The following is a 15,213-nucleotide window of genomic DNA, read 5'->3' on the forward strand; positions in this document are numbered from 1 at the left end:
GACAAGTTGCCAGATGCTGATGACGTAGCCTTCTATCACTATTTTGAAAATTCTTCACCTGTGATCTTTATAACCGTATATGCTCATGCATCCCGCGTCCCTCAGTGTCACTTATGATAGAGTACACTTCACTTATATTGGAATACACTTCACATTCGGTGTTACACTTTATATGTATAATGTCACACAACTGTTGTGACGTCACTGTTTCAGCAGGCCTAATGCCACCTTCCCTTGTTATATATTATATTTTTTATTTCTACATTTGCTTATTAACTTTTTCACTCTCACTGTATGGTGCCCCACATTTCACTTGTTATCCAATCTCTCGAAATTCTTGAACACCCGCTTCCACACTCACTTGAATCTTTGTATATTTGAATCTGTGTAGCAACAGAAGCCTACTATCCACTAACGGTTTGACACTTTGAAATATTAAAGATTTCAGGCTTCCTCTCGACTTTTTTTAACTAATAACTCTGGTTATCACTCGTAGGATTGTTCACTGACGTTGTCACTACCGCTGATTACTGCTAGCAGTTGTTGCACGCCTTAAAAACCACTAAAGATCTCGGAGCCTTGTGACCCACGTCTGCTGACTGACTGTGTGTGTGTATGTGTGTCTGTGACTGACTGACTGTGTGTGTGTATGTGTGTGTGTTTGTGTGTTTGTGTGTGTGTGTGTGTGTGTGTGTGTGTGTGTGTGTGTGTGTGTGTGTGTGTGTGTGTGTGTGTGTGGATGTGTGTGTGTGTGTGTGTGTGTGTGTGTTTGTGTGTGTGTGTGTGTGTGTGTGTGTGTGTGTGTGTGTGTGTATGTGTGTGTGTGTTTGTGTGTTTGTGTGTGTGTGTGTGTGTGTGTGTGTGTATGTGTGTGTGTGTTTGTGTGTTTGTGTGTGTGTGTGTGTGAGCATTCTAGTTGCCGGTAGTTCAGTCTAGATATAGTCATGATTAAATTAGTATACCAGAAGGCTCTCTTCCCACTCTTCACTCCCTACAGTCAACGTCAGTCAGAGGAAAGTTGACTTTTTTGCTGACCTTTTTGCTGCCAAGATACAAGTTGCTGGTCTAGCAAGGTAACCTGCTTGGCTATCAGCAAAAATTATGTCAGCGCTGTCAGTTGTGACAGCGTGGCAGGAAGACGTGTGTCTTCTTGAATGCCTGTAACAAGAAGGGACTGATAAGTTGAGTCCACGACTGCTGAGTACATGTGCGGACTAGCTAGCATCACCTCTAACTAGCCTCTATCAGCACTGTCTAGTACAGTGTACAGATCAGCTAGCATCACCTCTAACTAGCATCTATCAGCACCTCTTGTACAATGTACAGATAAGCTAGCATCACCTCTAACTAGCATCTACCAGCACCTCTTGTACAATGTACAGATAAGCTAGCATCACCTCTAACTAGCATCTATCAGCACTGTCTAGTACAGTGTACTGATCAGCTAGCATCACCTCTAACTAGCCTCTATCAGCACTGTCTAGTACAGTGTACTGATCAGCTAGCATCACCTCTAACTAGCCTCTATCAGCACTGTCTAGTACAGTGTACTGATCAGCTAGCATCACCTCTAACTAGCGTCTATCAGCACTGTCTAGTACAATGTACTGATCAGCTAGCATCACCTCTAACTAGCCTCTATCAGCACTGTCTAGTACAGTGTACTGATCAGCTAGCATCACCTCTAACTAGCATCTAGCAGCACTGTCTAGTACAGTGTACTGATCAGCTAGCATCACCTCTAACTAGCATCTATCAGCACTGTCTAGTACAGTGTACTGATCAGCTAGCATCACCTCTAACTAGCATCTATCAGCATTGTCTAGTACAGTGTACTGATCAGCTAGCATCACATCTAACTAGCATCTATCAGCACCTCTTGTACAATGTACAGATCAGCTAGCATCACCTCTAACTAGCATCTATCAGCACTGTCTAGTAAAGTGCACAGATCAGCTAGCATCACCTCTAACTAGCATCTAGCAACACTGTCTAGTACAGTGTACTGATCAGCTAGCATCACCTCTAACTAGCATCTATCAGCACTATCTAGTACAGTGTACTGATCAGCTAGCATCACCTCTAACTAGCATCTAGCAACACTGTCTAGTACAGTGTACTGATCAGCTAGCATCACCTCTAACTAGCATCTAGCAGCACTGTCTAGTACAGTGTACTGATCAGCTAGCATCACCTCTAACTAGCCTCTATCAGCACTGTCTAGTACAGTGTACAGATCAGCTAGCATCACCTCTAACTAGCATCTAGCAACACTGTCTAGTACAGTGTACTGATCAGCTAGCATCACCTCTAACTAGCATCTATCAGCACTATCTAGTACAGTGTACTGATCAGCTAGCATCACCTCTAACTAGCATCTAGCAACACTGTCTAGTACAGTGTACTGATCAGCTAGCATCACCTCTAACTAGCATCTAGCAGCACTGTCTAGTACAGTGTACTGATCAGCTATCATCACCTCTAACTAGCCTCTATCAGCACTGTCTAGTACAGTGTACAGATCAGCTAGCATCACCTCTAACTAGCATCTATCAGCACTGTCTAGTACAGTGTACAGATCAGCTAGCATCACCTCTAACTAGCCTCTATCAGCACTGTCTAGTACAGTGTACAGATCAGCTAGCATCACCTCTAACTAGCATCTAGCAGCACTGTCTAGTACAGTGTACTGATCAGCTAGCATCACCTCTAACTAGCATCTATCAGCACTGTCTAGTACAGTGTACTGATCAGCTAGCATCACCTCTAACTAGCATCTAGCAACACTGTCCAGTACAGTGTACAGATCAGCTAGCATCACCTCTAACTAGCATCTATCAGCACCTCTTGTACAATGTACAGATCAGCTAGCATCACCTCTAACTAGCATCTATCAGCACTGTTTAGTAAAGTGCACAGATAAGCTAGCATCACCTCTAACTAGCATCTAGCAACACTGTCTAGTACAGTGTACTGATCAGCTAGCATCACCTTTAACTAGTATATATCAGCACTGTCTAGTACAGTGTACAGATCAGCTAGCATCACCTCTAACTAGCATCTATCAGCACCTCTTGTACATTGTACAGATCAGCTAGCATCACCTCTAACTAGCATCTATCAGCACCTCTTGTACAATGTACAGATCAGCTAGCATCACCTCTAACTAGTATCTATCAGCACTCTCTAGTACAGTGTACTGATCAGCTAGCATCACCTCTAACTAGCATCTATCAGCACCTCTTGTACAATGTACAGATCAGCTAGCATCACCTCTAACTAGCATCTATCAGCACTGTCTAGTAAAGTGCACAGATAAGCTAGCATCACCTCTAACTAGCATCTAGCAACACTGTCTAGTACAGTGTACTGATCAGCTAGCATCACCTCTAACTAGCATCTATCAGCACCTCTTGTACAATGTACAGATCAGCTAGCATCACCTCTAACTAGCATCTATCAGCACTGTTTAGTAAAGTCAGCTAGCATCACCTCTAACTAGCATCTATCAGCACTGTTTAGTAAAGTGCACAGATAAGCTAGCATCACCTCTAACTAGCATCTAGCAACACTGTCTAGTACAGTGTACTGATCAGCTAGCATCACCTCTAACTAGCATCTATCAGCACCTCTTGTACAATGTACAGATCAGCTAGCATCACCTCTAACTAGCATCTATCAGCACTGTTTAGTAAAGTGCACAGATAAGCTAGCATCACCTCTAACTAGCATCTAGCAACACTGTCCAGTACAGTGTACAGATCAGCTAGCATCACCTCTAACTAGCATCTAGCAACACTGTCTAGTACAATGTACAGATCAGCTAGCATCACCTCTAACTAGCATCTAGCAACACTGTCTAGTACAATGTACAGATCAGCTAGCATCACCTCTAACTAGCATCTAGCAACACTGTCTAGTACAGTGTACAGATCAGCTAGCATCACCTTTAACTAGTATATATCAGCACTGTCTAGTACAGTGTACAGATCAGCTAGCATCACCTCTAACTAGCATCTAGCAACACTGTCTAGTACAGTGTACAGATCAGCTAGCATCACCTCTAACTAGCATCTAGCAACACTGTCTAGTACAGTGTACAGATCAGCTAGCATCACCTCTAACTAGCATCTAGCAACACTGTCTAGTACAGTGTACAGATCAGCTAGCATCACCTCTAACTAGTATATATCAGCACTGTCTAGTACAGTGTACAGATCAGCTAGCATCACCTCTATCATCTATCAACACTGTTAAGTACAGTGTATAGACCAGCTAGCATCACCTTTATCTAGCATCCATAAGCACTGTTTAGTACAGTCTACAGACCAGCTAGCATCGCTTCTGTCTAGCATCTATCAGCACTGTCTAGTAAAGTGTATGGATCAGCTAGCATTACGTCTAACTAGCATTTATCAGCAGTCTAGTAGAGTTTACAGAGGAGTGTCATTCACATCAATCACAGACAAGATTCTCACTGCTCTATGACTGTCAGCATGGCATCAGAGAAGGTCACTACTGCTGATCTGCTGTTAAATGTCTTCACTAAGAGGCACAAGGCACTGGACGACTCCACGGTCAGCTGTGTAATGGCACTGGACATTGCTAGTGTTTTCTCGTGATGGCACTAGGCACTCTTGCCACAACTGTGGGCACTAGTAATCTCTGACTCTAGACTGTGTCTCTTTAGTGACTACCTTCAAGGTAGATGAGTGAGAGTAGTTATTGTATCAGAGTGATGCACTACGCAGTGACTACCCTCCAGGGAGGTCACTGAGACCAATTCTCAATAGGAGAGAGTCATCAAGACCTCTATTGGTGCAGGCGTTCCACAGTAATAACCACACACAGTAGTGGTCACACACAGTAGTGGTCACACACAGTAGTGGTCACACACAGCCGTGGTCACATACAGTAATGATAAGACACAGTAGTGGTCACACACAGCAGTGGTCGCACACAGCAGTGGTCACAGATAGTAGTGGTCACACACAGTAGTGGTCACACAGTAGTGGTCACAGGCAGTAATGATCACACGCAGCAGTGGTCACACACAGTAGTGGTCGTACAAAGCGGTGGTCACACACAGTAGTTGTCACACACAGTAGTGATCACACACAGTAGTGGTCACACAGTAGTGGTCACACACAGTAGTGGTCACACACAGTAGTGATCACACACAGTAGTGGTCACACAGTAGTGGTCACACACAGTAGTGGTTACACAGTAGTGGTCACACACAGTAGTGGTCATACACAGTAGTGGTCACACACAGTAGTGGTCACACAGTAGTGATCACACACAGCAGTGATCACACACAGTAGTGGTCACACACAGTAGTGGTCACACACAGCAGTGGTCGCACACAGCAGTGGTCACAGATAGTAGTAGTCACGCACAGCAGTGGTCACACACAGTAGTGATCACACACAGTAGTGGTCACACAGTAGTGGTCACACACAGTAGTGGTCACACACAGTAGTGATCACACACAGTAGTGGTCACACACAGTAGTGGTCACACACAGCAGTGGTCGCACACAGCAGTGGTCACAGATAGTAGTGGTCACACACTGTAGTGCTCACAGCAATGGTCACACACAGTAGTTGTCACACACAGTAGTGGTCTCACACAGTAGTGGTCACACAGTAGTGGTCACAGGCAGTAATGATCACACGCTGCAGTGGTCACACACAGTAGTCGTCACACACAGTAGTTGTCACACGCAGTAGTGGCCACACACAGTAGTGGACACACACAGTAGATACACACACAGTAGTGGTGACACACAGTAGTGGTGACACACAGTAGTGGTGACACACAGCAGTGGTGACACACAGTAGTGGTCACACACAGTAGTGGTCACACACAGTAGTGGTCACACACAGTAGTGGTGACACACAGCAGTGGTCGCACACAGCAGTGGTCACAGATAGTAGTGGTCACACACTGTAGTGCTCACAGCAATGGTCACACACAGTAGTGGTCTCAAAGAGTAGTAGTCACACAGTAGTGGTCACAGGCAGTAATGGTCACACGCAGCAGTGGTCACACACAGTAATGGTCGTACACAGCGGTGGTCACACACAGTAGTTGTCACGCACAGTAGTGGTCACACACAGTAGTGGTCACACACAGCAGTGGTCACACACAGTAGTTGTCACATACAGTAGAGGTCATAGGTAGTAGTGGTCACACACAGCAGTGGATACACACAGTAGCGGTCACACACAGCAGTGGTCACACACAGTAGTGGTCATAGGCAGTAGTGGTCACACACAGCAGTGGATACACACAGTAGTGGTCACACACAGTAGTGGTCACACACAGTAGTCACACAGTAGTGATCATACACAGTAATGATCACGCACAGTAGTGGTCACACACAGCAGTTGTCACACACAGTAGTGGTCACAGGCAGTAATGGTCACACGCAGCAGTGGTCACACACAGTAGTGGTCGTACACAGCGGTGGTCACACACAGTAGTTTTCACACACAGTAGTGGTCGCACACAGTAGTGGTCACAGTAGTGGTCATAGGCAGTAGTGGTCACTCACAGCAGTGGACACATACAGTAGTTGTCACACACAGTAGTGGTCACACACAGTAGTCACACAGTAGTGGTCACACACAGTAATGGTCACACACAGTAGTGGTCACACACAGTAGTGGTCACACACATTAGTGGTTACATGCACCAATGGTCACACACAGTAGTGATCACACACAGTAGTGGTCACACACATTAGTGGTCACACACAGTAGTGGTCACACAGCATTGGTCACACACAGTAGTTGTCGCACACAGTAGTGGTCATAGGCAGTAGTGGTCACACACAGTAGTGGTCACACACAGTAGTGGTCACACACAGTAGTTGTCACACACAATAGTGGTCATAGGCAGCAGTGGTCACACACAGCAGTGGATACACACAGTAGTGGTCACACACAGTAGTGGTCACACACAGTAGTCACACAGTAGTGGTCACACACACAGTAGTGGTCACACACAGTGATCATGCACAGTAGTGGTCACTCACAGTAGTGGTCACACACAATAGTTGTCGCACACAGTAGTGGTCATAGGCAGTAGTGGCCACACACAGTAGTTGTCACACAGTAGTAGTCGCACACAGCAGTGGTCACACACAGTAGTCACACAGCAGTGGTCACACACAGTAATGTTCACACACAGTGATCATACACAGTAGTGGTCACTCACAGTAGAGGTCACACACAGTAGTGGTCACGCAGTAGTGGTCACTCACAGTAGTGGTCACGCAGTAGTGGTCACACACAGTAGTGGCCACACACAGTATTGGTTACACACAGTAGTCACACAGCAGTGGTCACACACAGTAATGTTCACACACAGTGATCATACACAGTAGTGGTCACGAAGTAGTGGTCACACACAGTAGTGGTCACACACAGTAGTGGTCACACAGTAGTGGTCATAGGCAGTAGTGGTCACACACAGCAGTGGACACACACAGTAGTGGTCACACACAGTAGTGGTTACACACAGTAGTCACACAGCAGTGGTCACACATAGTAGTGGTCACGCAGTAGTGGTCACTCGCAATAGTGGTCACGCAGTAGTGGTCACACACAGTAGTGGTCACACACAGTAGTGGTCACACAGTAGTGGTCATAGGCAGTACTGGTCACACAGTAGTGGTCACACACAGTAGTGGTCACACACAGTAGTGGTCACACACAGTAGTGGTCACATAGTAGTGGTCACACACAGTAGTGATCACACATAGTAGTGGTCACACAGTAGCGGTCACACACAGTAGTGGTCACACACAGTAGTGGTCACAGTAGTGGTCACTCACAGCAGTGGTCACACACAGTAGTGGTCACACACAGTAGTGGTCACAGTAGTAGTCACACACAGTAGTGGTCACAGTAGTGGTCACACACAGTAGTGGTCACACAGTAGTGGTCACACACAGTAGTGGTCACACACAGTAGTGGTCATACACAGTAGTGGTCACACACAGTAGTGGTCACAGTAGTGGTCACACACAGTAGTGGTCACAGTAGTGGTCACACACAGTAGTGATCACACAGTAGTGGTCACACACAGTAGTGATCACACACAGTAGTGGTCACGCAGTAGTGGTCACACACAGTAGTGGTCACACACAGTAGTGGTCACACAGTAGTGGTCATAGGCAGTAGTGGTCACACAGTAGTGGTCACACACAGTAGTGGTCACACACAGTAGTGGTCACAGTAGTGGTCACACACAGTAGTGGTCACAGTAGTGATCACAGTAGTGGTCACACACAGTAGTGGTCACAGTAGAGGTCACACACAGTAGTGGTCACAGTAGTGGTCACACACAGTAGTGGTCACACACAGTAGTGGTCACAGTAGTGGTCACACAGTAGTGGTCACACACAGTAGTGGTCACAGTAGAGGTCACACACAGTAGTGGTCACAGTAGTGGTCACACACAGTAGTGGTCACACACAGTAGTGGTCACAGTAGTGGTCACACACAGTAGTGGTCACACACAGTAGTGGTCACAGTAGTGGTCACAGTAGTGGTCACACACAGTAGAGGTCACACACAGTAGTGGTCACACACAGTAGTGGTCACAGTAGAGGTCACACATAGTAGTGGTCACAGTAGTGGTCACACACAGTAGTGGTCACACACAGTAGTGGTCACAGTAGTGGTCACAGTAGAGGTCACACACAGTAGTGGTCACAGTAGAGGTCACACACAGTAGTGGTCACAGTAGAGGTCACACACAGTAGTGGTCACAGTAGTGGTCACACACAGTAGTGGTCACAGTAGTGGTCACACACAGTAGTGGTCACACACAGCAGTGGTCACCTGGGAGTATGTAGACAAATATACACATGAATAACTAATATACATAACTTTCCCTTGTATACCTGAAAGTATACATGAATGTATTACCCAGTGCACTCTACTGAGTGTATGTAGTGGGGACTTCTGGAAGCGGGGACTGTCGGTAGTGGTGACTACTGGGAGTGGGAACTGCTGGTAGTGGGGACTGCTGGTAGTGGGGGCTGCTGGTTGTGGGGGTTGCTGGTAGTGGGCACTACTGATAGTGGGGACTGCTGGAAGTGGGGGACTGTTGGTAGTGGGGGACTGCTGGTAGTGGGCACTATTGATAGTGGGGGCTGCTGGTTGCGGGGCCTGCTAGTAGTGGGCACTACTGAGAGTGGGGACTGCTGGTAGTGGGGGACTGCTGGTAGTGGGGGACTGCTGGTAGTGGGCACTACTGATAGTGGGGACTGCTGGTAGTGGGCGCTGCTGGTAGTGGGCACTACTGATAGTGGGGACTGCTGGTAGTGGGGGACTGCTGGTAGTGGGCTCTACTGATAGTGTGGACTGCTGGTAGTGGGAGCTGCTGGTAGTGGGGGACTGCTGGTAGTGGGGGACTGCTGGTAGTGGGCACTACTGATAGTGGGGACTGCTGGTAGTGGGCGCTGCTGGTAGTGGGCACTACTGATAGTGGGGACAGCTGGTAGTGGGGGACTGCTGGTAGTAGGCTTTACTGATAGTGGAAACTGCTGGTTGTGGGGGACTGCTGGTAGTGGGGGACTGCTGGTAGTGGGCTCTACTGATAGTGGGGACTGCTGGTAGTGGGGGCTGCTGGTAGTGGGCACTACTGGTAGTGGGGACTGCTGGTAGTGGGGGCTGCTGGTTGTGGGGGCTGCTGGCAGTGGGCATTACTGATAGTGGGGACTGCTGGTAGTGGGGGACTGCTGGTAGTGGGCACTACTGATAGTGGGGACTGCTGGTAGTGGGGGACTGCTGGTAGTGGGCACTACTGATAGTGGGGACTGCTGGTAGTGGGGGACTGCTGGTAGTAGGCTCTACTGATAGTGGGGACTGCTGGTAGTGGCGGACTGCTGGTAGTGGGGGACTGCTGGTAGTGGGGGACTGCTGGTAGTGGGCTCTACTGATAGTGGGGACTGCTGGTAGTGGGGGCTGCTGGTAGTGGGAACTACTGGTAGTGGGGACTGCTGGTAGTGGGGGCTGCTGGTTGTGGGGGCTGCTGGCAGTGGGCATTACTGATAGTGGGGACTGCTGGTAGTGGGGGACTGCTGGTAGTGGGCACTACTGATAGTGGGGACTGCTGGTAGTGGGGGACTGCTGGTAGTGGGCACTACTGATAGTGGGGACTGCTGGTAGTTGGGGACTGCTGGTAGTAGGCTCTACTGATAGTGGGGACTGCTGGTAGTGAGGGTTGCTGGTTGTGGGGGTTGCTGGTAGTGGGGGACTGCTGGTAGTGGGGGACTGCTGGTAGTGGGCTCTACTGATAGTGGGGAGTGCTGGTAGTGGGGGCTGCTGGTAGTGGGCACTACTGGTAGTGGGGAAGGCTGGTAGTGGGGGCTGCTGGTTGTGGGGGCTGCTGGCAGTGGGCATTACTGATAGTGGGGACTGCTGGTAGTGGGGGACTGCTGGTAGTGGGGGACTGCTGGTAGTGGGCACTACTGATAGTGGGGACTGCTAGTAGTGGGGGACTGCTGGTATTGGGCACTACTGATAGTGGGGACTGCTGGTAGTGGGGGACTGCTGGTAGTAGGCTCTACTGATAGTGGGGACTGCTGGTAGTGGGGGACTGCTGTTAGTGGGTAACTGCTGGTAGTGGGCTCTACTGATAGTGGGGACTGCTGGTAGTGGGGGCTGCTGGTAGTGGGCACTACTGGTAGTGGGGACTGCTGGTAGTGGGGGCTGCTGGTTGTGGGGGCTGCTGGCAGTGGGCATTACTGATAGTGGGGACTGCTGGTAGTGGGGAACTGCTGGTAGTGGGCACTACTGATAGTGGGGACTGCTGGTAGTGGGGGACTGCTGGTAGTGGGCACTACTGATAGTGGGGACTGCTGGTAGTGGGGGACTGCTGGTAGTGGGCACTACTGATAGTGGGGACTGCTGGTAGTGGGGCACTGCTGGTAGTGGGCACTACTGATAGTGGGGACTGCTGGTAGTGGCGGACTGCTGGTAGTGGGGTACTGCTGGTAGTGGGCACTACTGATAGTGGGGACTGCTGGTAGTGGCGGACTGCTGGTAGTGGGGTACTGCTGGTAATGCGCACTACTGATAGTGGGGACTGCTGGTAGTGGGGGCTGTTGGTAGTGGGCACTACTGATAGTGGGGACTGCTGGTAGTGAGGGTTGCTGGTTGTGGGGGCTGCTGGTAGTGGGCATTACTGAAAGTGGGGACTGCTGGTAGTGGGGGTCTGCTGGTAGTGGGCACTACTGATAGTGGGGACTGCTGGTAGTGGGGGCTGCTGGCAGTGGGCACTACTGATAGTGGGGACTGCTGGTAGTGGGGGTTGCTGGTAGTGGGCACTACTGATAGTGGGGACTGCTGGTAGTGGGGTACTGCTGGTAGTGGGGGACTGCTGGTAGTGGGGGACTGCTGGTAGTGGGGGACTGCTTGTAGTGGGGGACTGCTGGTAGTGGGGGAATGCTGGTAGTGGGGGAATGCTGGTAGTGGGGGACTGCTGGTAGTGGGGGAATGCTGGTAGTGGGGGAATGCTGTGAGTGGGAGTGTAGACTGCTGCTAGTGGGACTACTGGTAGTAGGGACTGCTGGTGTGGGGACTGCTGGGATGGGGACTGCTGGGAATGGGGGATTGCTGGGAGAGGGGAACTGGCGACAGTGGGGACCAGTTACAGTGGGGACTGCTGACAATGGGAGACTGCTGATGCTGGGGATTGCTGACTGTGGGGACTCACCTGCCAGGTACATCAGGACAGCAGCAACAGTCACCTTGTTCATCTTCATATGTACAGGAAGGCTGAATGTACACGTGTACACGCACAAGGTGCAGAGGAGCCAGTCTATGTGCACAGAGTTGTGTGTACACCAGCGTGTTGTGTAAACACACACGCACACAGCAGGTTACGTACACATGTAGTGTGCACAATCAGGAGAATCTGTGTGCACAATAAGAGTTAAAATACACACGTGTCTCACCTTTCAGTTGTACTATAGTGTGTTTTATCTCTCTGGTGCACTCTAATGTGTCTCACCTCTCAAGTGCACTCTGGAGTGTCTCACGTCTCAGGTGCACTCTAGTGTGTGTTATCTCTCAGGTGCACTCTAATGTGTCTCACCTCTCAAGTGCACTCTGGAGTGTCTCACCTCTCAGGTGCACTCTAGTGTGTGTTATCTCTCAGGTGCACTCTAATGTGTCTCACCTCTCAAGTGCACTCTGGAGTGTCTCACCTCTCGGGTGCACTCTAGTGTGTGTTATCTCTCAGGTGCACTCTGATGTGTCTCACCTCTCAAGTGCACTCTGGAGTGTCTCACCTCTCAGGTGCACTCTAGTGTGTGTTATCTCTCAGGTGCACTCTAGTGTGTGTTATCTCTCAGGTGCACTCTAGTGTGTGTTATCTCTCAGGTGCACTCTAGTGTGTGTTATCTCTCAGGTGCACTCTAGTGTGTGTTATCTCTCAGGTGCACTCTAGTGTGTGTTATCTCTCAGGTGCACTCTAGTGTGTGTTATCTGTCAGGTGCACTCTAGTGTGTGTTATCTCTCAGGTGCACTCTAGTGTGTGTTATCTCTCAGGTGCACTCTAGTGTGTGTTATCTCTCAGGTGCACTCTAGTGTGTGTTATCTCTCAGGTGCACTCTAATGTGTCTCACCTCTCAAGTGCACTCTGGAGTGTCTCAGCTCTCAGGTGCACTCTAGTGTGTGTTATCTCTCAGGTGCACTCTAGTGTGTGTTATCTCTCAGGTGCACTCTAGTGTGTGTTATCTCTCAGGTGCACTCTAGTGTGTGTTATCTCTCAGGTGCACTCTAGTGTGTGTTATCTCTCAGGTGCACTCTAGTGTGTGTTATCTCTCAGGTGCACTCTAGTGTGTGTTATCTCTCAGGTGCACTCTAGTGTGTGTTATCTCTCAGGTACATTCTAGTGTGTGTTATCTCTCAGGTGCACTCTAGTGTGTGTTATCTCTCAGGTGCACTCTAGTGTGTGTTATCTCTCAGGTGCACTCTAGTGTGTGTTATCTCTCAGGCATACTCTAGTGTGTCTCACCACTCAGTTGCACTCTAGTGTGTCTCACCTCTCAGTTGCACTCTAGTGTGTCTCACCACTCAATCGCACTCTAGTACGTCTCACCACTCAGTTGCACTCTAGTGTGTCTCACTTCTCTATTGCACTCTAGTGTGTATAGTAGTATGTATTATCTTTCAGATGCACTCAAGTGTGTCTTATCTCTCAAGTGCACTCTAATGTGTCTTACTCTCAAGTGCACTCTAGTGTGGTTTCACCTCTCAGTTGCACTTTAGTGTGTCTCACCTCTCACTTGCATTCTAATGTGTCTCACCCCTCAGACTCTAGTGTACCTCACCTCTCACTTGCACTCTAGTGTGCCTCAACTATCACTTGCACTCTAGTTTGTCTTACCTCTCACTTGCACTCTAGTGTGTCTCACCTATCACTTGCACTCTAGTTTGTCTCACCTCTCATTTGCACTCCAGTGTGTCTCACCTCTCAGTTACATTCTAGAGTGTCTTACCTCTCACTTGCACTCTAATGTGTCTCACCTCTCACTTGGACTCTAGTATGTCTCACCTCTCATTTGCACTCTAGTGTGTCTCACCTCTCATTTGCACTCTAATGTGTCTCACCTCTCACTTGCACTCTAGTGTGTCTCACCTCTCACTAGGACTCTAGTGTGTCTCACCTCTCAGTAGCATTCTAGTGTGTCTCACCTCTCAGTAGCACTCTAGTGTGTATAACCTCTCACTTTCACTCTAGTGTGTCTCACCTCTCACTTGCACTCTAATGTGTCTCACCTCTCACTTGGACTCTAGCGTGTCTCACCTCTCAGTAGCACTCTAGTGTGTCTCACCTCGCACTTGCACTCTAGTTTGTCTCACCTCTCACTTGCACTCTAGTGTGACTCATCTCTCACTTGCACTCTAGTGTGCCTCGCTTCTCACTTGCACTCTAGTTTGTCTCACCTATCACTTGCACTCTAGTGTGTCTCACCTCTTACTTGCACTCTAGTGTGTCTCACCTTTCACTTGCACTCTAATGTGTCTCACCTCTCACTTGGACTCTAGTGTGTCTCACCTCTCAGTAGCACTCTAGTGTCTCACCTCTCAGCAGCACTCTAGTTTGTCTCACCTATCAATTGCACTCTAGTTTGTCTCACCTCTCAATTGCACTCCCCAGCTCCACCAACATTGTTCTTTCTCGGAAGGAAGCAATGAGAGTGTCCGAGTGGGAGTTATATGAGTGGGAGAGTGCCTGAGTAGGAGCTAGGTGAGGGGGAGCTAGATGAGGGAGAGAGTACCTGAGTGAGAGCTACGTGAGTGGGAGAATGCCTGAGTAGGAGCTACGTGAATGAGAGACTGCCTGAGTGGGAGCTACGTGAGTGGAAGAGTGCTTGGGAGCAGGTCCGGATGCTAACTGAGGCACTGGATGCTGCATCTCCCATCCTGCTTGGCATCCCTCCCTCTCCCTCCTTTTCCCCACCCCGGCACTCGTCTCCCCCACCTTCTCCCTCTCCCCCCTCCCCCTCCCACCCCACCCACAAATTTCTTCCCCCGCCTCCCACTCCGGAAAAGCAATCACTGTTAAGTACCTAAGTTAGCAAGCCTGTACGTTAGTAAGCCAGTAAGTTAGTAAGCCAGTAAGTTAGCAAGCTAGTAAGTTAGCAAGCTAGTAAGTTAGCAAGCTAGTAAGTTAGCAAGCTAGTAGTTAACAATCAGTAGGTTAGTAAGCCAGTAAGTTAGCAAGCCAGTAAGTTCGTAAGCCAGTAAGTTAGCAAGCTAGTAAGTTAGCAAGCTAGTAAGTTAGCAAGCTAGTAGCTAACAATTAGTAGGTTAGTAAGCCAGTAAGTTAGCAAGCCAGTAAGTTAGCAAGCCAGTAAGTTAGCAAGCCAGTAAGTTACCAAACCAATAAGTTAGCAAGCCAATAAGTTAGCAAGCCAGTAAGTTAGCAAGCTAGTAAGTTAGCAAGCTAGTAAGTTAGCAAGCTAGTAGTTAACAATCAGTAGGTTAGTAAGCCAGTAAGTTCGTAAGCCAGTAAGTTAGCAAGCCAGTAAGTTACCAAATCAATAAGTTAGCAAGCCAATAAGTTAGCAAGCCAATAAGTTAGCAAGCCGGTAAGTTAGCAAGCTAGTAAGTTAGCAATCAGTAAGTTAGCAAGCCAGTAAGTTAGTAAGCCAGTAAGTTAGCAAGCCAGTAAGTTAGCAAG

General features: G+C 48.7%; 1 long non-coding RNA gene across 1 annotated transcript; it reads right to left on the reverse strand.

Annotated features, from left to right (window-relative positions):
• Positions 1-994: 994 nt before the first annotated feature.
• LOC138852191 (uncharacterized) lies at positions 995-14,412 on the reverse strand. Its single transcript, XR_011391598.1, has 3 exons — positions 14,030-14,412; positions 11,737-11,937; positions 995-1,158 (listed from the first exon to the last, which is right to left on the reverse strand). It is a non-coding gene; the product is annotated as an uncharacterized lncRNA (long non-coding RNA).
• Positions 14,413-15,213: the final 801 nt, after the last annotated feature.

Source organism: Cherax quadricarinatus, unplaced genomic scaffold, assembly GCF_038502225.1.
Source record: "Cherax quadricarinatus isolate ZL_2023a unplaced genomic scaffold, ASM3850222v1 Contig4836, whole genome shotgun sequence".
NCBI lineage: Eukaryota > Metazoa > Arthropoda > Malacostraca > Decapoda > Parastacidae > Cherax > Cherax quadricarinatus.